Consider the following 24,660-nt stretch of genomic DNA (forward strand, 5'->3'; position numbering starts at 1 on the left):
TTTCCAACAAAACCTTTGAGCTAGTTTTATAGTAAAGCATAAATGCTTTCATATTTAAGCAAGAGAGGAAACACAAATTTCCTAGAAAGCCTTTGGGCTAGTTTTTGAGTAATTATCTCAAACCACAAAAAGAGTTATATTTTTAAACATATGAGTTAGTTATATTTTGGGAGTAGTTTGAACACCGATATGGGGGAGAGTTCAGACAAATCATAACACCCATAAACCATGTTGCCATAGTGGATAGAAAGGGTCATACTTTTTAGAGGATTCCTTAATGCTTTATCATAGACTAGTGGATCCACTTATTAGTAGGTTATATTCCCCTGGTAAGGTATGGAGGGTTCTGGCAGCATGAGGCCAAATGATGTATCATCACATAGCACATAAGTGATGGTTGTCGGTTAAAAAAACTCCCGCAGAGATAATTGTATTTTTATATACAAAGAGTTTACTTATATTTTCATATACAAAAAGAGTTTATATTGTATCCTTGCATACAAAGTGATAATATTTTCTTCTTTAATACATTGAGTTGTTTTCTACTATTAAAAGTTTTTCATGTATTTCATCTCTTATCGTTGCTTATACTGAGTAGAGTATCCAGATTTGAGTATCTAGAGTTCAGCATTCGGAGTTTGAGTACCAACAGTCGAGTATAATATTATTGAGTTAAGTCTTATTTCACTGAGTTGAATATCATATAATTGAGTTGAGCCTTATTTCAATGAGTTCCATTCAACTTTATGCTTTGTATGTTTCAGTCAGTCTTCCGTTGATAGTTAGACTGGATGAGGGTTCGCTTGGGGACCAACAATGGTTCTCAAGTGCCAGGCACGTCAAGGGTGTAGGCTTGGGTCGTGATATTTATAGTATTCTTAATCGAGTTATCATGGTTTCGTGGAAACATTGCTTAGTTTCTTGCATGAAACTTAAAACCCTAAATTTGTAGATTCTCTTAATTGATTAATTACACTTGCTAGCACAGTTAACCAGATAAACATGCCTTATATTTTGAATGTTATACTGCTAGTACTTAAATTTGCATTCTCAAATTTACATGTCAAAATATTGAGTTATCCAGTATTGTTGTTATGTTGTGTCATATACATTTCATGTTTGGAGTAGACTTAACACCGGGTTGAACAAGGATTAAGCATACCATCATCATGCTTGAACTATGTGGCCCCGTAGGTTCATAAGTCCCATATATTGGGCCTAAGATTTAGTGATTAAACAATTGATGCATTTATACCCCTGCCAAGGTAAATTGGGTCCTCTTGATGGGGGTATACATCAGACTTTGCATCTAGCTCACGTGATTTTTTGTCGGTTAAAAGTATCTCTCACTGTTAGACTCTAGTGCATTTGACCAGGTTTTCAGTTTATACTTCAATATTATGTCTCACCATGTTGTGTTCATAATCAATACTTGGTCATTGTATTCATTTCAATTTTTGTCACTTATAATTCAGTATTTATATTATGTTCAGATTGTATCATTGCTAAGATATTGTTTGTTCAACCTATATATTTTTCAGTTATTATCTACATTGTGCATGCTGAGTACATTCCAAGTACTGACGCATACTCTATGTTACATCATTTCATGATGTAGTCAAGCATTGTCCTTGGGATAGGCTGGCGGTAGTGTAAAAATTCGCATATCGTAATACTTCCGCTGTCACTAATTACTTATCCACTTTTCCATTATTACTTGTACCTTTTTACTTCTCCATTTTAAAAAATCAAGAAATGACGATTATACATCCATATAATCCATCTTCACATTGAGCCAACTATAATAACAAACCCAGTGCAGTACCACAACAAGGTATGAGGAGGATAGAGTGTACTTAGATCTTACTCCTACCTCGTGGAGGTAGAAAAACTATTTCCGAAAGATCTTCGACTCAAGTAATGCACATAAAAGTAGCTAAGAAAACACAAAAGTTAAGAGGACATAGCAAATAACACTGAATGCATAAATTAGATTTCCGGAAACATAAAAAAGCATTTTCAAAAATAGGAGCAATAACAATAACTAAATAATGTGATGTTTAGTATGAGTAACAATAATAGTATGGCATGCACTATGAGAATAGTGCTACTACTATTGGCATATCTAAAATTATGGTTGGAAACAAGTAAATAGAAGTATATAATTGGATACATATCTACTTTATACAAGTGTAAGTGTCTACTTCTGCACAACCAAAGTTGGAAGCATAAATGTGAAATGGGGTCAAGTTAAATGTCATATTTATGTATTATGCTAATTTGAATTGGTTCATAAATAGTGATCTTTTTTGAAGAAAAACAATTAATATAATCTCTATATTTCATTCTCATATATATCATACATTCAAATTAGCTAGAGATAAGATGTAGAAATACATTAAAGCTATTGATGGAATTATTTAAAGAGAGATGAACCCCTTTAATAGAAAAATATTGTTACTATTTATGCATGACTAAATTTTATATATATATATATATATATATATATATATATATACACACACATATCATAAGTTACTTAAGTTGCACTTGAACCATCAAACCATTTTAAGCATAACGAGTAAGAGGTTCAGCTAACTTCCTCAAAATAGAATAAAGTGAATCAACAGTAGGGATACTCAAACTTCATATTCAACAACTAAAGAGATACATCAACTAAGACATTAAATCGAGCAATTATTGGACATTAACAGTGAACCAAGATGGAATAGATGCATTCATGAGAGGGAGAGAAGAAACCAACAGAGAGCTTCAGTTCTCAAATGAAATACCAACTAAAAAAATGTTAAAGATCAAAAGAAGATTACCTTTTCCGGGCAGCAAAATTGATACGGGAACGAGTTGAAGGGAGCTATATTACCAACACCACCGCAAGTGAGAATCCGACAAACTCTAAGCAGTGAACGAAAAATCAAACTCAAAACTAAACTCTAAACTCCGATCGTTCAGAGTCTATTCACTATGTATTTTGTATATGACTTTGTGCACCTCGTTATCTTATAGTATATTTTTTGTTTCCAATATAAGATGGTTTTCTTCTATATTTTCGCCAACCTTTTCCGTTGTTTTTCCATTTTTTCTCCCAACTTTTCCTATACTTCCACTTTGTCTCTTGCCATTACCCAACCCTTAACACTTAGAATGAGAGGGTTTATATAGATGAGAAGATGGGGCCGAATGTGGGGTGGGTGGGTGTGGTGGGGGGAAATTGGGTAAAGAAAAGGGGTGAACTCGAAATTCGCTTAGAGATAAGGTTGAGGAGATGTAAATCGTAAAGTTCTCAACGGATATAGAATGGCGTCCTCCCGATTTCTGAGCAAAGGACGAAGGAGAAACACCATCGTCACACCTGGAAGATTCTTCCTATTGAGGATAAGCGAAAGACGACACGCGAGAGTGGAATCGGGTCGCCAGATCCGCTGGACTAGATCGCGATGGGCTGCGCTCTAGCTGGGTTCTCCTTCACAAAAAAAAAAGATGCGTTGCTGGAATTGTGTTCGGGGAATGTTTGGATCACTGATGTATTTTTTAAGAAAAATTGGGAATGGGGCTGGCACAGGTCGATTGGAATGGGCTGCTGAATGGGAATTGGGCTGACTGAAATAAAGGCCCAAAACATTGGTCTCTAAATAGGTTGAACAGATTTGGCTACAATTGCAATAGAATAATAAATAATCTAGCCAAACGAATTAAAGACGTAACCAAAAGATTCGACTAGGATTCAAATAGGATGAATTAATATTAATTAATTAATGAGTTTCTTAATCTAAACGAAATAAAATAATAAACGTAATTGTAAACAATGATTCAAAAAATATAGTCATATTTTAAGCTAAAATAATTTAATAAAATACTTACTAAAATTAAAATCTTTTTGAGATAATTTTCAAAATGTTTATAAATATATTAATTATATACAAAATTACATCAAGCCTATATGTTACTTAAAAACTTATAAAAATAATAACATTACCTTAAAATAACCTGAAAGATATTTTGAATTTCATAAAGTTAATTATTTCATATTGTTCGAAATTTAAGAAGATCGATGAATCAATTTCTATAGGGGAGAGTCAAAATTGAGTGTCAACACTGCCAATGGGTTGATTTTTCTTTGCAATCACGAAAGGATGATGTGTGTATGGAATCCCACCATTAATAAGTCAATAAAATTACTTAGTTCTCTTTGGGGTACCTCTTTCTATACTAAATATGGTTTTGGATATGATGACTCATGTGACAATTATAAAGACCTGTTTATTGATCATTATCATAATTTTTACAATGATGAGGTGTCCAACATGAGAATTGCCGTCAATATTTACGGTTTGAGGACTGAATTCTTGGAAAACACTCCATGACCAGCTTCAGGGGATCTTTCGAATAAATCATTCGGGTAATTTTTTCAATGGGAAGCTTTATTGGATTGTATCTACGAGTATTGACTATGATGATGCACGCGACATCTTTCATTTTGATGTAGCAAACGAGACATGGGGAAGCTTGCAGATTCCCATTTGTGGAGAAAACAATTGAAATATCAAACTGGGAGTGGTGGGAAGTGACCTCTCTTTGCTTTATACTTGTCATATATGTACTAATTTTGATGTTTGTATTTTGAAAGACTGCAGAGGTAATATGTCATGGACGAAACGGTTCACCAATGAATACCCTAAATATGGTGTGTTATATATGTTTTCTTCACCCAATTTCACATTTCTTTACACCTTCTTCAGACAAATAAGGGGGACATTACACTTTCGGTTCGGCGATTGATCATGTTATTTGATAGTTCAACTAAAAACTAGAACACATTGCTACAGTTGGGGGATACAATCCTTCAAAAAGCATTGCTAATCCCCTAACATATCCGGCAAGAATTCTTCTTAGTTTTGTTGGTATGCTCATTTTGCAATTCTTTTTTCTGTCAAATATAGGACGAGACGTTGAATTATATGTTTTATTGTAGTAATTGTAAGCATTTCTGCTTATTATTTAATTAATTTACACATACGTGTGTTGCGTGTAGTCCTCTATTGTCGATTATTATAGCACTGTTTGTATTCTAAAGCAATAAATCATTAACAATATACATGTTTCAAAAGAATTTTTTTGAATTATTGATGGTTCAAAAACGTACAAAGATAATTTTTCATGAGAGATAGATCTGAATTTAGAAATATGTTGATGTGGTCTGCTATATCTTTCACCAATATCGTGTGAGTGTGTATATAGCATCTTGCGATCCTCGTGCAGATAGAAGGATAGTTTCGAATGACACTCGAGTCGAGGAATGAACATCAAAGAAGTTAAAAGGAAAACACATAAGTAAAGAAGACATTCCAAATAACAAGGACAATATAGCATACCAGTCAGGGTTTCGATACGACCTCATCTCATCACTACAAATATGCTTATTGTAAATCCACACATGGAGACACAATAACAAGAATACAGTATGGTAAAATTAGTATTTTGGTGAACCCTAGGTGAACTTTTTAAGTTTTATGTACTAAACCAGTAAAAAGATATTTAGACAAATATGTCACTTATGAGCTAATAATTATATAAGTATATATGATAAGTAGATCCACCTCTTGTTGATTATAATAAATGACATTATTTTCTCACTTCGTAATCTAATTAAAGGAAAAAGGTAGTATCTCCTAGACCATGACCTAAATCTCAGAGACACACCTTAACTAAACTAAGATCTTATTACACCCCCCCCCCCAAAAAAAAAAAAAAAACTCCATCTTTGTAATTTTATGCACCTTTTTAGCTTATGTGGAATCCAAATATCTCCCACGCGGCCCATTTGCGTGGAGTCACGGAGTGTGCCATATAAGACAAAAGGTGAACAAAATTACCAAAAAAAAAAAAGTTCAGGCGGTAATAGAACCTTATTTTAGTTAAGGTGTGTGTGAGATTTCACTCATAGTTTAGGAGTACTTGTGCATTATCCCTTTAATAAATGATATTTACACAAGTATGTTAAATATGGGTAAGTTTAAGTTCTTTTCTTTTGTGCATATGCATATATTGCAGTGTTTTTCTTAATTTCGTGTTCTTATTTAAATTGTTAGTAGTTTCATCACAATGTTTGTCAGAGGAAAACAAGATTCGGTAATTAATTCACCAAAGAAATAAAAAGAAACAAAAAAAATGTCACAAAGAGAAATTAAGAGTTTAACACAACAATTTACGTCATCTAGCTTGAACTTTGAAATCAATATACTACAATCTAGTACTCCATAACTTTTATTACTTGTAAATAGTGAGTACATAAAAAGGAGGAACGCTTATAAGTTTACATATAAGACAAGAAAATATGATTAGAGATTCGTATGGATATTCATCGTTTACTTTAATGATTGTTGTGCCATCCTATATACATGGTTGCACGACCACCAACACTTCAACAATAACAATGTATCTAGTGTAGTTCCAAAAGCGAGGGTCTGAGAAGTGTAGAATGTACACAGACCTTATCTGATATTCTTTTATTGATAGCCCCCTCAGTAGAAATGTATATCGACATAAAATTTCATCCTCTAGAGATTTATATCAACTAAATTAGACTGTTTAATACTCATGCAACTTCTCACTACCTATTAGAGTAAATTATAATTGCTACATTCACATCTCCTAAAATAGCTCATACAACTTCCCACTATTGTAGTTGTATTCTTTGTTATTACGTGATATATTGAAATTATTATTTACAAATTTTCAGGATTTGAGATTGAAGAGAGCCATGATTTTTGAAACAAACATAAATTGCAACCATGAATTCACTTTTCAGGATTTGACATTGAAGAGAGCCATGATTTTTGAAACAAACATAAATTGCAACCATGAATTCACATGAGTATTCTTTATTGGAATAGGTTTATTTTTAGCTTTAGAATATTAATTTAAGGGTTTCTAGTTAATCATCTTTGAAAAAGGGATTAAAATCAGTATTTGCTGATCAATAAAAGTTCATGGCTGTCAACAGAGAATAAAACTTCACGAAATGAAATTTACGGATATATAACCATCGGCCAATAAGTTTACCAACATGGCTGAGTATTTCGATCTCTTTAAAGAGATTCAAGCTCGATTTTTCATAATTTGCATCAATCTAGTAGTGTGACTCTTGAATTGTCCCATCCATGATAAAACAGTCCAACAATGTCAAATAAATCAAAAAATTCCGAACTAGTTGAAGAGCTCAAAGCGATCAACCAAAAGAACAACTTCATTCCATATAAAATTACTCTCTTTTATAGTGAATTAGTTGAAGATTTTTCTATCTCAACACTCTCTTTGACTACCCAACCCATGGACTCAAAGAAGACAAGAACGGCTACTCAAGGGTCGTGATATATAGACGATTTGCTTGTATGATAAAAGAATAAGATCATCAAACAAATTGTAGGTCTGGGGTGTTGTCTTCAAGAGAGATATCACAACAGTACCATTCAAGATTTATAGAAATTGAGATCTCATTACACAACCTACAAGATATGTATGTTGAGGTCGAATACATAGTCCCTCAAATTTATCACAATTTATTTTTATATTTAGACACCTTGATTGTGACCATGGCCTATTGGCAAGATATTCTATCTCTATTATAAAAATGTAGAAAAACCTTTGCCAAAAAAATAACAAATTTTATATGCAAATTATAAAAGGAAAATTGTGATGCATAAATTGAGATCTACTCTTCCCTGTATCTCAATTTACGCATCTTCCTTTCCTTTTATAACCGGTCAAAAAAGGAATGCTACACAAAAATTGTATTTAATATTTTATTGTTGTTGATATCTCCGTTAAAAATTAAGAGTGTAAAGTAAATTACTTCTACTAGTTAATAGATGTGGTTACCATTATTATTCCCCCCTTTTTACACCTAATTTAAGGAGGAATACCAATTGAATTTCTTTTATGAAAAATCATGTTATAGAAATAAGGTAAGACTTATTTTTCTGTACATGTAAATAAACTAATTGTTGAGTGGTCTTGGGCCTTCTCAACCCAAAAGCTAGCTCAAAGGTTGAGGCTTTCCCTCACACTTATAAATTGACCACCAGCCCCTTCCACTTCCGATGTGGGATAACCCAACACTAATGAATCCCTTCATATGAGTGAAGTTTTGGTGCACATGAGTGATAAACTAACCACCCACTTGTACGTTAAATACCTAAGAAAGTTTTAAGTTTTATATACTAAATCTGTTTTAAAATTGTTTTACACAAGTAGGTAGTCACTTATAAGGTACTAGTTCTGGAAACGTGCATTGCATGTTTGTCCCAAGATACTTATTATAAATTTTGATTGCAAATAACATATTTTTATGTCCTTCAAATCTACTGATATTTACTAAAATTAATCCATAATTTTTGCAATAGAAAAGTATATCTTTTCCTTATAAAAGGATACATCCTTCATCATAAAATTGAATAAAAGTTCATAAATTAAAATGACTTAGTACTATATAAATACTATATGCAAATATAAATTCCCAATAATAACGACGACAAAACAATTGAGAGTTGTAAAATGTCAGCAAACAAGAAACATAAACATTAAGCAAAACTAATAAAAAGAGAAAAGACAAGAGACCATAGAAATGTTCTCATTTTTTAGAATTATTTTAAGTGTGTATAATGTTGTGTCAAATGTCACTATTTATAGGATAGGATTGAGGAACACAAAGAGTTGTCATGAATATGACCGGTATATTAAAATGCGGGGGCGTGAGGCAGCGTATTTTACTTAGCATAAGGCGAGACGTAAGCCTAAAGACATGGGACATAAACCCTATGGATCTTTTAAGGTTTTAATTATACAATATAGTATAATAATATAATAACACAAAATTATAAAAATACATTTATAGTTTGAAATAATTAGAAACATGATTAAGGAAAACGATAGAAAATAATACTTCTAACATGATTATACAAGTATAAATAATTTAAAATCTTAACAAATGTTTTATACAAAAATGTATTTTATCATACTATAAAATATACCTCCCCCCCCCCCCCCAAAAAAAAAAATAATAATACTAACTAGTATTATAGTAAAAACAACATTCCTCATGAATTAAAATAATTAACTTTAAAATAACTAAATAAAATATGATAATTTTGAGACATGATAAAAACATGAAGACCAATGATAAGTGAAAAAGTAAAATTTGCTATGTATTTTACAAGGAAATGTCACGTAGTATATAATAATCCTCACAGTGTTATCAAATAGTAAACATGTGATACCATAACTTGTTATTTAAATTATTCTCAATATTCTTATCTCGGTGGAGTGGTCCGATAAACCCTTGTACTTGTATGAGTTTGTATTTTGGACCATTCTACTTGATCATTTTTCAATAGAACCCTTAAACTTAGTAAAACTAAACATTTATCAGCATCCACATCACATTTTAAATGACACATCACTTACAATTATTTATTTTTTTTAAAAAAAAATATATTTTTTGTTTCTTTTTCACTTCATTCTTTCTTCATCCCTTCATCCCTCTTCATAATTTTTACATTATAGATACCACCACAACTTTTCATTCTTACTAGTATCATTACATTCCTAAATAACTAACAATTATCGTTGGATTTTTTTCCGAAATTTCTTTCATTCACAACTTTTAATCGTATTTCCTGAACCAACATTTATATCTACCACTTTAACCACCATAAATCTCTTTTCCCCCATTGATGTTAACAAACAACCATTAAAATACATCAATATACTCGAATATTTGTACACAATTTTACATAACACATTTCACCTAATTTCACAAAGACATTCAACAACAACTTTTCATCTTTCAAGACTATTAAATTTTATCACTTCATGGGTTATAAATTACCCAGAAATAAAATAAAAATACAGATCTACAACAAAAATACAATTTTGTTTCTAATATCAAGAGAAAAACATGTGGAAACAAAAAAAGAGTGAGAGAGAGAGAGAGAAATAAGAAATCGGAAATTGAGAGATAGGGGAGAAAGAAGAGAAATGAGAATTTGAGGGTAAAAAGAAATGGGCGTTTGAGAATAGAAAGAATAAAAGAAATGGGGAGGTTGGGGTGGGGAAATAAGAGAGAATTGGAAAAAAATTAATTTTTTTATTTTTGATATTCTTATTCTATTTTAAAAAAGAAAAAAATATTTTTAGTCTAAAATTTGATCTTTCATGCTCCTTCTACGCGTGACATCACACATTTATGTTAAGTCAATAATTAAGTTGTCATATAAGCTTGGTCAACAGTCATAATGGCTTAAAACATAGAGTTTCATTAAGCTTAAGGGTTCAGTTGACAAATAGTCATGTAAAAGGGTACAAGATACAAACGCATACAAGTAGAAGAGTCCATCAGATCATTTCTCTATATATTTAAACACTATTAAGTATATTCATTTATTCAAGATTTATGATGGTCAACAATGCTAATGAAAAAAATTCACATAATTTGTATATGATATGTTAGGCAAGTACCAAGCGTTGGGCATTGGGCATTGGGCATAAAGTCGGACACTTAGGGCGTAAGTCTTACAGAACTATGCCCCACACTTGAGTCTCGAGGCGATATGTTGGAGCCACCTCAGGGTGAGTCTGAACAAAATCTTTCAAAACACTGAATATGACGTTAATCTATTTAATACTATGAATGAGAGGTGGGAGTAGAAAACCATAATGAATTATATAATTAGTGGGAGTTACGTGTATTTACATCATAGAGAGTTAGCAATAATAAAATTTATGCAAATGTAATTCTCATTGACACGAATATATATATATATATATATATATATATATATAGAATGATAGATAGATCTGTATGATTTTTTTAATGAAGGGCAAATTTAACCTTCATATTCCCAATTGGAAGAAGAACAAAATAAAAAAAATCATAATTTTACTCCAATTTGAAAGTAATACAAAGAATACATATCCAATAGATTTTATGGAGATTGATTCATGAACTAATATGATGATTTACTATTTACTATTTAATTTATTAAATGATTTATAAGATTTAATTAAAGTAACATATCATCATAGATTAACCTACGTTATTAGTGTAAACATTATTTATACTACTAGTATATATATGTTAAACAAGTTTCAACATCACTAATAGAGCAAAATGCGCAAGGATTAATGTTTATAGAAAATCATAAAAATGTAATATAGCAAAATAGCAACATTTAGTCTAGTTTTATATCACTCTTATACTAAAATATAAAATATACAATGAGAAAAACACACAATTGTTTGTTTTTGGTAAACAACAAACAAGAAATGACATCTACCATTAGCACGTGTGGAGACGTCTGAGACATGCTCCTACATTTTAAACAAATTTTATCCAATAAACATCCAAAACGGATGTCAAGATTCCGAGTTCAGAAAGTTGAAGAATAGCAAACAAGTTAAGAAAGCATAACAATGATATTTCACATGACTATTAAATATTTGTAAACAATTCATAAAGAAAAATCAAGCAGTAGTTAATAATACAGTGATCCCACATGAAGATTTGAGAGTATCGTCATTATGATTTCATCGGGAAGCTAGGATGGAAATTGGGCATCGGTTTTGAACTTTAGTTTCAGCTATTGTTGCTTTGCAAATTTTGCAATCGAAAGGATGACGGCCGCTGATGGTTCTTTATAGTTTTACTTTTTAGAGGTTAAGAATCAACCATTTTTGCTACTCCTTTTGATTAAAGTATTCACTTATATCCTGTTGAAAAGGATAATGATGTAATAAATCAAAAGGAATATGCTAGCATAATCGGAAGTTTGAGATATGTGACTGTTTGCACTAGGCCTGATATTGCATATGCAGTAGGAGTACTTGACAAGTTTACAAGCAAGCGAGGTAATGAATATTGGCATGTTATAACAAGAGAGCGAGATATATGTGCCTCATGTTGAAGATATTTATTTCTTCATTTTATTGTCAATTGTAATCTTGCAATTTTATTATCTTGTAAGTTTTCTCACTATCAATTTCAAAGAGATTCATGTTTTTGTTACATTTTGAAAAAAGAGAGGGAGATATCCGTATCTCTGCCTGAAGATTTGTTTATGCATTTTTTTTCATTTTATTTCAACTGTAATTTTTTGTATTTGTGATATATTACACCAACAATTTGATGTAAGCTTAAAATGGTTAGGATGATATGTAAAGGACAAATTTGAGCAATTTTTCCACATATGGCTTTGATCGTACCCGTGACAACATCTGGAGAGTTCTCCTACTCTTGGCGGCTAGTGATTGCATAGAGGCGATTTTCCCCTTCGTCGGTACCCAAAGTAGCTCCTCTGGGTGTATCCCTATTTGGTGGAGCAACTGATGAAGATTGAGCTATGTTGCCTTGATTTTCGCCACCTTGCTTATTATTAGTCCATTCTCTCATGAAGTGGCCCTATTGACCACACTTTAAACACCGTTTCTGGCCATCACGACATTTGCCAGGGTGGATTCTACCACATTTACCACACGCAGAACTCCCACTACCTCTTTGTGCCTCACTACCTTAAGATTGGGCTGGTCTATCTTTGAAGTGCTGTGAATTGTGATCGCTATACTCACCTCGGTTTCTGGATGCAGGTGCACTAGCTGATGATGGTGCATGCCCCTTTGATTTATGGAATTGTGGTTGGCTCGAACCACCTTTCTGTTTTCCAGACTCATTCCCAGACTTCGCCTTCTTATTTCGTTTCTCTTAGCGATCATTCACCTTCTCTTCTTCATCTTTTTGAAAATATACCATCAGCCTGAATATATCCATGTGACCTATTAACATGGCAGGCCTACCTTCCTTACTTGAAGGACGACCCAACCCTACAACAAACAAACTCATTCTGCTTCTCATGAATTTCACCATCTCCGGAACATAGTGAGATAGTTGGGTGAACTTCATCCTATACTCTTGTACAGTCATGTAGTCCTGTTTCAGCGGAAGGAACTCCTACACTTTGGCTTCCTTCAGTTCGCGAGGGAAAAACCTTCCCAAGAAGTCTTCTTCAAAGCAAGCCCAACTTGGATGTGGTGCACCCTCATCTATTCCATCCTTCCATTGATCAAATCAAGTTCAAGCCACAACCTTTAGTTGATACGCAACCAATTCAACCCTCTCAACATCCACCACATGCATTACCTCAAATACCTTCTTTAATTCCTCCACAAAGTTTTCCGGATCCTCAGTAGGGCTTGATCCAATGAAACTAGGAGGGTTCATTCTCAAAAACTCACGAACTCTCGAGTTATCAGCTTCTTCTTGTCGAGCTGCTCTCTGTTGCCCAACCTGGTTGGTCACAACCTGAACCTCGGTTAGCTTCCCAGAATTTTGCATTGGTGACCTCTCCTTGGAGTTGCACCTCTGGTAAATGTGGAACCTCTTGTTCTTCAACATTCCTTCATGGACAACCTTTAAATGCTCTTTGTGGAGGCGTGATGATCTGAAAAATACGTGTAAGCATGAAATAGAGAGAGACTTTAGAGATAAACTCTTTGCATGAAAGGAACATGAAAGAATGGAAACATTCCTAAATGTTGTAGCCTCCTAATTATAGATGTGGCGTGCTTCACACCGATGACTAAGACTCAACAGACACGGCTTCATAGACACCCTAGGACTCTTGAACTCTATGTTCTTATACCAAGTTTGTGAAGCACCGAGCCTACACCCTGGGCGGGACCGACACTCGAAGAACATTGCTTGCTTTCAAGCAAACCCTTGGCCTGGCTACATAAATAAGTGTAGGACAAAACTTAAATTAAACACGAAAAAAAACATATTTAAAGGAAAATACTTCATAACATAACATTGGCCAATATGGCACTTTAGTCTTAATAACTTAAAACAACTTCAAACTGAAATATTATAGTCTATGAAGCCTCTAGACTGTCTAGAGAGGGATGATGGGAAAGACCACCACTACATCCTAAAAGCTAAGATAATATAGAAATGAAAAGGATGTCCTCCAAAATGCAAGAAGGCTCACCACAACTCTGAATTTCAATCAGGATCAACGAAGCGATGTGTGCTGATCCTGGGTACTTTCTTCAGTATCATAAAATGATGCAGGCCAACTGGCATCAGTACATTGAATGTATGAGAATGCGAGTTGGAGAGCTAAAAAATGACTTAAGCTTTAGGGGACTAGATGATCTTACCTTGGCTCTGCTTAACTCAAGGATATACTCAACTGAAAGGATATACATATAAAACAGTTTAAAGCATATGCAATATATATATATATATATATATATATATATATATATAATCTTGTAAAACAATAATACAACTCAGTTCGTTAAAGAAATGCAATAACAAAAACAACTTTACTTATATATAAAAGTAATATACTTTAGTGGGAGATTCTCTAACCGACAACCATCACTATGAGCCTACCTGATGATATAATGTCTTACGTCACGTTGCAAGAGGACCATCCTACACCTTCCATCGGTATAGGACCTTACTCAACTTAGTGGATCCACTAGGTACCCTTAGGTGATCATCTAAAAATTATGATCCGTCAATTCAGATGGTGGCTACATGGTTTACATGGAGATTGATTTAATATGAATATCAATACTACTCCCAAAACATATTTAGCTCATACTTTTAGTAAAACTTACTTCTCTTTGGGTTGAGATAATTTGCTGAACCCTTTAGATTTAGGAAGCTCTTCTTCGAATCAACATTCCCCTTTTTGTTCTAAACTCTTTTTGAACTTCTAGTTCACCTTTTTACTCAAATGTGAAACATTTGTAAATCTCTAGGGAATACTTAGTTCCCTTATATCTTTTTGAGAAATGAACTCAACTCTTTCTCTTTACTTAACTTTAAACTTGACTCGGAGGGAATGCTTAGTTCCTTTATAGCTTTTGAGAAATGAACTCAACTTTTGCTCTTTACTTAACTTGAAACTTGACTCTTAGGGAATAATTAGTTCCCTTATTGCTTTCGAGAAATGAACTCAAATCTTGCTCTTTACTTAACTTAAACTTTGAACTCTTTAAAACAAAGTGAAAACATTTGTGAAAGACTTTAGAAAACATATAACTTTACTTTGACTTGCTTTTTAACTTCTAGACTTGACTCTTAACTTCTTTGACTTTGATCTTAACTTTTCTTGAATTGAATTATGGATTCAAGGGTTATGATCTCATGTTTATGGATGATTTCATGATGTTTATATGTATCTTAGAGTGTTGGAAACAACTAGGAATGAGGGGTACATCACTTAGGAACTAGTACGAAACGATAGGGAAAGAACGGGGTCTCCTGGGGGTCGGGGCACTCTGAGTGGCGCGGAACGCCATAGCCTGACGGATAGACTCTGTCCTCAGGTGCTCTGAGAGGCGCGGCATGCTAGATCCTGACGGACAGACTCTGTCCTGGAGGAGCTTTGGATGAGCGGCGCCCCAGCATCTATCTTACGGGTTTTCCGACTTTCTTCTTCGTTTTTCATCTCTAAACCTTCCCACACTCCCATGGGTTCCGCCCCAAACAATTAGGAACCCTAATTACTTATTAACCAATGATTTTGACCCGAATACAGTCCCAAAACATGAACTACAACTAACAGCGATCAACGATAATTCAATCAATAAGCACTTCAAACGTTTCATCAAAAGTTTCAAGATTTCCTTTCAATTTGATTCTAATTACTGTAATGAATCAAGTTTGAGGGTGGGTCACCAAATTATCTCACATACCTTGTTAGGGATCACCGCCGATGAAATCCACAAAGCCAAAACTTGGCGTTGTTGCGTCTTCTTCTTCCTCCTCCTCTTTTCTCCTTTCTTTCCTAGTCTATCTTTCTAAATGCGTAAACTGAATGAGATCAGTTTTGACCCCAATATATTTCCCCAAAATGAAAATAATTAATGACTTTAGGAAACGACCAAATCACCCTTAACAAATCCGGATTTGGAATTTTCCCTGCTCAACAATCAATCTTCCGAAGGTCATATCCTATTTGTATGACCTCATAAATTTGCACACTTGGCGTCTTTAACAAGATCTTCCAACGAGCTTTAAATCCATATAAAGAATTCACCAAAACTCTTCCTGAGCTGGGAGTTATGACCTTTTGAAAATGACCAAAACTTACTTTTGAAATCTGGAAATTTTCCTGATTTCCTTACTTATTTCCAAATTTGATTCTTCTTTTTTTTCTTAGCTTAACCTTAGATAATTCAAGATACGAGATGTAACAGTGGTGATATGATGGAGCCCACCCAAAGGTGTGTCCCAACAGAGTCTTTTAAAACACTAAATATGACGTTAATCCTTTTAATACTATGGATGAGAGGTAGGAGTAGAAAACCATAATGAATATAATTAGTGGTAGTTAAATATATTTACATCATAAAGAGTTAGTGGTAATAAAATTTATGTAAATGAAATTATCACTGACACATATTTATATATATATATATATATATATATATATATATATATATATGTATGCATGTATGATATAGATCTGTGTGATTTTTTTTATGAAGGGAAAATTTAAACATTATATTCTCAATTTGTAGAAGAACAAAACAAAAAATTCATAATTTTACTCCAGTATGAAATTAATACAAAGAATACATATTCAAGAGACTTTATGGTGATTAATTCATGTACTAATATGATGATTTACTATTTAATATTTAATTTATTAAATCAATATATATATATATAAAGGAGGATCATAGAGGAGCTGATGTGGCACATCTCTATGGCCTCCATTTCAATTTCTTTTTTTCCTCCTTTTTTTATTTTTTTTCATTTCTTTTCATTAAATAATTTGTTTATTAATTAAAAAATTCATTCATATTTATTAGTCTAATTATACCTAATAAGTTACAACAAAACCTCTATCTATTTACATTCCCTACTTAAATAATATGTCTCTTCAAACTTATTTTTAATTATTTTTATGATTTACACTAACTATAAATAACAACTATCTATGTTCAATGATCATTCTCATTTTCTCATTCTTTCTTTTTATTAGTATAGTTTTTTCCTCTTTTACATTTTTTTTTCTTCATCTTTTTCATCAATCATGTACTTAATATGTTCACCATATGATCTTCATATTGATAAAGATCATAGATATATATTCTTCAAGATTTATCAAATTGATGTTTGCATTAGTTTGGTACAAGTTTATAAAAATGAAGAAAGAATCATAATTATTTCAAGATTTCATCAAGAAGATGATTATATTAGTAAAAAAGTTTGAATGATTTCCAAATATTTTGAAGATTAATTCATTCATGTATTGTTTGATTATATTTTTTTATTAGATATATAATTTCATGTTATTCAACAAAAATTAAATTATGAAACTCTACTAATCAACACATTAGAAAGCTCAATTAACATTATTTTCTTCATTTTACTTTGCTCTTTTTCTTCTTCTTCTTCTTCTTCTTCTTCTTATTATTATTATTATTATTATTATTATTATTATTATTATTATGAATGAAGATGAAAAGTTATATAGTTTTATTTTTATGTAATTGTTTCGTCAAGTTCTAATTAATATTTCAATTTTTGTCACAGTTGAAAAATATAATATTGCTCATGATACATTTCTTATAGCTATTGCATATTGATGCCCCTAAAAAATATATGATATAGTTTATCATATTAAAAAATAGTCATAGACTAAACAAAAAATAAATTAATCACTTTTTTAGTACTTTTAAAAAATTTAATGAATAAATAAATTATTCAATGAAAAGAATGAAGAAAAAATTTCCCCGTAGTCACATTAATTATATTAAAACTAAAAAGTGTAATTTATTTAACTTCTCTTAATTATTGAAAATGAGATACATAAAAAAAGTGATGTGACATTTATCTTCTCTCTTTTGACCTTTTTTCTTATTTAAATTAATTGATTTTTTGTAAAAAGTAGTTTACTCAATTAATTAAAAATAATTTTTATTAATAGAGGAATATTTACACAATAACTTTTCACATACTACTTTATTAAGAGTAAATAATAATCATCCATAACTGACATCTTTCTAATTTCCAATCCTAATAAATTAATTTTCCACATTCTTTTCCTCTTTTTTTTTTTACCTTCTTTTGATTATAATGTCAGAATAACAATTTTAAAAAAATATTTTAAGTTAGTTTCTCTTTATTATTTACTTACAATCAATATATCTATTTACATATAAAGTTAGAATATTAGAAATAAATAAGATGATGTGGTACATTTCTATCACCCCCGATCACATTTATCTTTTCTCTAAATTATTTAGCTTGTTTTTTATTTTTCTTCACCAGTGTGATATTGTAAAATATATTTTCAATTTCCTCTTCAAATAATTACTTAATAGTATTATTCTGCATAATTGACTTTTTTTTTATATATGTAACTTTTATTTTTAATTGTTAATTAATAATATTCATGACTTCAAAACCTTTGATGTGGATAACCCCCTAAAGTAATTAATGTGCAAGTTACATAGTTTTTCTTATCTTACTTAGTTGCTACAATTAACAATTTTAAAGAAAATTTCTATGGAGTTTTTGTATTTTATTAGTATTTTTAATTTTTTTATATATTATAAATTTATAAGTGTTTATTAACAGTTTTGGTATATTGCAAATGTTGCTTTTTTTTCGTTCTGTAATAATAATTATTGTGTTGCTAATTTTTTTTTTAATATTGAATGTTTGCTTTTCATATTAGATTCATGTTTAATTAAAAAAATTAAGTAGAGTACATTGTTAGTTGAATAATGCAAATATGATACTCCTATTGAATTGCTTATGTAGTGTATGATTTCTCAATATACCGAAGATGATTTTCACCAAAATAAAAGTCAATCTTTTATTATTTTACAAGCAATAGATTCTAAAAGATGTAATTATTTTAGATAAAATAATATGATAAGCATGACTTGAAATTAGTTGTATATTTCCACTCTAGGAATTTCATTCACACACACACACACACACATATATATCTGTGTGTGTTTTCTAATTTATTAGATTATTTGTTATCAATTTATTTAGAGTAACTTTTTTCATTAATATTTTTTTTATGAACATTGTATAATTGAACTCCCTCGTAAAATATAATTTAGAATTTACTGCAGCCGCATAAACAAAAAGAAAATTTCCATGAAATTATTTTTCTTTCTTTACATGTTTCTAAAGATAACATACCAAATAGATTATACGAAATCAACTATATTTAAAATACTAAAAGCATAGATAGTGAACAACAAATTGAAAAATATAAGTTATTGGGTTCAATGATAATAATATTTGACTCAAAATATTTAAATAAAAAAATTATTCATAAATCTAATGAGGTCCGCGCGAAGTGCGGATATGTTAACTAGTAATTTTATAAGATTCAACCAAACTAACATGTAAACATTATTTATACTACTAGCATCATATATTAATATAAAAGAGAACCCTAGGCCCGCCTACGTGGCGCCACCACAAGCAATAATTTCCATTTAAATTTATTCATTTCCAAAACTAGCCTCCTCTTTAATGAAAATATGTGACTTTTATGAAAAGTTGCAACTTTAATGTAAAGTTGAGACTTTTATGAGAAGTTGTGACTTTAATGAAGAGTTGCTACTTTTATGAAAAGTTTAGACTTTTATGAAAAGTTGCGAATTTAATGAAGAGTTGTGACTTTATGAACAGAGGTGACTTTTATAAAAGTTGTAAAATTTACGAAGGGTTGCAACTTTTCCAAATAGTTGTATCCTTTCTTATAAGTCACAATAAACATTTGTTCACACTACTCTTTGTTGTCTACAAATAGAGTGATTCTCTCTTATTTTAAAACAACAAAATTTAAGATCTTCTTCTTGTACCGCAAAATATATATTCGTGTACTTTGCTCATTTTGAGTGACTTACAGACACAAGTGTTTTTGTATCAATAAGTTGGTGAATAAAATCGTTCATTCCTGAGAGGATGTAATTCGTTAAACCTCTGGTATTGGAGGGGAATAGTTTTCTTAAGGGAATATTTTGTATTCAGTGGACTCGATTTGTTCCTTTTTATTTGATTCTATTTTTACATATGGTGGTATATATTTTTACACTCATTTATTAATGCTTATCATATTAATTGTTGTTTTTGAGTACATGTTTTAAACTCTGTTGTCTATGTTTGTGCAAAATTATTGTCTCTGGTTATATTGAACATATACACATAGAATACGTATATTCATTGTGCATAAAATAATTATTGTATATTCTATAGTAAATTATATAACTTAAAAGTACTATGGATAAACTTAGATATTATCTATTTTTACATAGATATGAAATTTCTCACTTATGAATTGAACAAATTCATTATGCAAGTTTAAAGTTATAGTTTCTTTCATGTTCAAGCATAATTTATTTTTTTAATATGTTTAAAAAATTTGAATTTTCTTCTAAGACATATGTCACAATTGTATAATATATGCAACATAAATGTTTCTTTTTATTACGAAATACCTTTGTATATATATTATTGTTTTCTCTTTATTTTCCTCTTATTAATGTTTCTTAAAGAACAAATGAATCACTATTTCTTGAAAAAATCATTCATTAGAGGTTCTTGAGTTATATGATAATGACAAATAATCAAATTAACGTTGTAATATTGCTAATACTTTTTAAGAGCCTATTTTCCCGTTATTTTTGATGAATGGATATTAATAAATTTTTTGCAAGTTCAATGCAATTATTTTTTATTTATTACCGCGCGAAGCGCAGGTAAATTGCCTAGTATATATGTTAAATCAATATCTAAATCACTAAAAAAGCAAAATGTGACAGGATTCATGTTTATGAAAAATCATTTAAAATGTAATATAGCAAAATCTCACATTTAGGGTGTGTTTGGTATGAAGGAAAACATTTTCCTTCCAATTTTCTCATGTTTGGTTTGGTCAAATGTTTTCGAAAATGTTTTCCAAATAATGCATAAAGGAAAATCAAGTAGTAAATATAATACAATGATTTCACAGAAAGATTTGAGAGTATCGTCATTATGATTTCATTTGGGAAGTTAGGTTGGAAATTGGACACCGATTTTTGAAGCTTTAGTTTCCGCCATTGTTGCTCTGCAAATTTTGCAAACAAAGGGATGAAGGCCGTTGATGTTTATTTAGGGTTTTAAATTTTGAGAGGATAAGAATCAACCATTTTTGCTACTCCTTTTGATTAAAGTGTTCAGTTATATCATGTTTAAAATGATAATGATGTAATAAATCAAAAGGTATATGCTAGCATAATCGGAAGTTTGTGATATATAACTCATTGCACTAGGCCTAATATTGCATATGAAGTAGGAGTACTTGGCAGGTTTACAAGCAAGCTAGGTAATGAACATTGGCAAGCTATAATAAGAGAGAGAGAGATATACTTGCTTCAACTTGATGTGATTTATTTCTTCATTTTATTTTCAGTTGTAATCTTGGAATTTTATTATCCTATAAGTTTTTCATTATTAAGGAGATTCATGTTTTTGTTACATTTTGAAAAAAGAGACAAGATAATCGTGCCTCAGCCTAAAGATTTTTTAATACGTTTTTTTTATTTATTTCAACTGTAATTTATTGTATTTGTGGTATATTACACCAAAAATTTGATCTAAGCTTAAAATGCTTAGGATGATATGTAAAGGACAAAATAGGTCTCTGGAGCAATTTTTCCTCATATGGAAAGGAACGTCCAAAAAGGGGTAAAGTTTGTCAATTGTTTCCTTGCTGAGACAGAGGAGGCATAACAACAGGAAGAACAAGCGGTTATCTTAATCAACTATGTGTTTTAAACAAACAACAAGTTAATGCACTTCAAATTAATACATGGAGGGTGACGTTTCAAGCTGGTGGGGGTGGTCTCAAACGAGCTTTGATTTACCTAGAAAATAATTGAGTCACATAAGTATGAACGACATGACATTAGTGTGAAGGATTTCTCACATACTATTATGGACTGTCCAAAATCTATACACATTTGGATTTAATTAATCTCTCTGACTAAAAGTGATGTTATCATAAATACTAAGTCAATGCTTGAATGACTCGATGATATCATAAGCAACACCTAGCAACCCTCTCATAGTGCTAATTTCGTAATTTCTAACATTTCTATATAATATATAGCATATATGTAAAGAATGAAACAGAAATTCGATTGAGCAAAACTGCTTACTTTTAAATCTTTTATGTTAACACGTTAGAGATAATGCTAACAAAATTGATAAGTATATTATAAGAAAATCTATAATTTCATAGAATCCAAACTAGTATCTTGGTGTTCTCCTTGGGTATGAAAGCATAAATAGAAATTTGATTGAGTGATGTTATGTACTTATAAAAGGTTTCTGTTTATGTAAATAAATTAATGAATCTCTTTACATGAGATAGTTTATAGTGTACCAGTAAAATTAATTAAAAAATTAATTTAAGTTGAACGTTCGAATTTCAAGAGTGATATTCTTGAATTTGATTGTTAGAATTCATATCATGATCACCATAAATATGGTTATGGTGCTAAATGCAAATCAACATGGAAATACATGTGAAGTATCCTCGTATGGTTCAATATCCATACTGCAATTGAAATGAAATCTTTATGATAGATTAATGTAATGTAAAAGGAATCACAAAAAGGTGGTAATAGTTGTTAGGTTCACTATCAATAACAAAGTATATACACATGCGAAAATATTATCCAGTCATGGAGCCTTCTTAATGTCAAGGAGCGAGGTGACAAAGTTAGGTGCCGGGTAGCACAACACATCTGCTTCGAAACTAGGGGTTCTAACCTGGCCACCCAACGATGTACATTACATATTAAAAAAAATTAACTATAAAAAAGTTTATACAAGAAAGTTACTCATAAGGTAATTATAGGTATTTATAAAGAATATCAATTCTTTTTAAGATCTTCTTTCTTGCTTGGAGGCTATACAAAGGGAAAATACATTGTAATGCAATCATTAAAATTTTGAATGTTATTGTTGCAGTGACCTGTAATAGATTCTGTTCAACACAAATTTACACAAGGGAAGGCTTCAACTCATATGTGGAATTACATTGGTGCCTCCTTCGACATCTCATCGGCCTGGTCCTATAATGATAAATTTTCAATAATTAGTGCAGTGTTAGGAAGAAAGGCAGTGTTCATGATCTGTCATTCAAACTGCTCAAATATTTATTAGTTGGCATATCTTGAAATAGTGGACAGGTTCAGTCCTGGTGTGCGGAGAATGGAATCAACAGTTTCACTTTTTAAATGAATTCCTTGGTGATCACTAACATGTTGAAAAACAGGAACACTGCTAATCTAAAGTTGAAAAAGATCATATATGATACTAATAAAAGGGTTAGCAAGGTCAACTTCATTGTTATCGAGAAGCTAATATGGTGGTTGATTACTTTGTCTATATGTCCTCTACTAATGAAATGAAACTTATTTCTCCTCTTGGCAATCTCTTCAATTTGACTAGATAAGTGGCAAGTACCTTCCACGAGGAAAGAATATGAAAATTGTAGACTAAGAAATGATTTGATTCTTTGATAGAGAAAGAGATTGTTTAGGCAAATCCTTCCCCACTCTTTTTTTTGAAACTTTTTGTGATGTAATTTGTTGGTCAGGGGTATGATCCATGTCCCCCCTAACAACTGTTACTTTTTTGATTAATCGACATGTTTGGGGTCAAGACAAACCCTCCACACCAAAGAGATCACAACACGAGATAAAGGATTGAAAATAGTGACTTGTTACAAATATATCTAACATGTCATCGTAGAGATTAATAACATAAACAACCTAAAAGGAGGATTCGGATTTATAAAAGATCTTTTAAAATGTAATTAAAAAAATCAATATTTATTCACACTTAATGTCACTCTTATTCTAAAATACAACAAATACAATAAAAATAATACAACATTGTATGTCTCCTATAAAAACCAAACAAGAATGACAACTACAAGTAGCACGTATATATGGAGACATTTGAGATATGCTTTTGCATTTTATACAAATTCATTCAACATATATCCATAACAGATATATCAAGCTTCATCGTCGATCTATGCAGTCCGAGTTTAGATTACTCATATACACATAAGTTTCGAATTTCTAAAAGTTTACGAATACCAAACAAGTTAATGAAGTACAATAGTAATTTTTCACATGACTAGTAATTATTTATAGCATTAAAATGTGTCACATGCTCCGGCCTCCATTGGCATGTAACAAACATCAAATCTAATTGAATGAAAATTATTTCTTGGGCATATGAATATATAGTGAAGTAAAAAATTTTGTTGACATTGCAAGCATCAAGAAACTTTAATTATTAGTAAAGTAGATTTGCATCTCAGTAAAAATATTAAATATCATACTATTTTAGCATTCTTCAAATCAAATTAATAATAAATATCATATTCTTTACACGTTGTACATTCAATTTAGTAGAGTCATATAAGTCCAAGTCATTTTCTCCCCATCGGACATGGTAATTCTCTTCGTCATAATGACTATCGCAATTTTGTTTCTCAATCTCTGGTCTCATTCAATCTTTTTGTGCTTTAGTCA

The 24,660-nt window shown here is 31.0% G+C and overlaps 1 pseudogene; it reads left to right on the forward strand.

The window, feature by feature from the left end:
- The first annotated feature begins 4,154 nt into the window (after positions 1-4,154).
- LOC107019287 lies at positions 4,155-12,776 on the forward strand (annotated as a pseudogene).
- Positions 12,777-24,660: the final 11,884 nt, after the last annotated feature.

This window comes from Solanum pennellii, chromosome 5, assembly GCF_001406875.1.
Source record: "Solanum pennellii chromosome 5, SPENNV200".
Lineage (NCBI taxonomy): Eukaryota > Viridiplantae > Streptophyta > Magnoliopsida > Solanales > Solanaceae > Solanum > Solanum pennellii.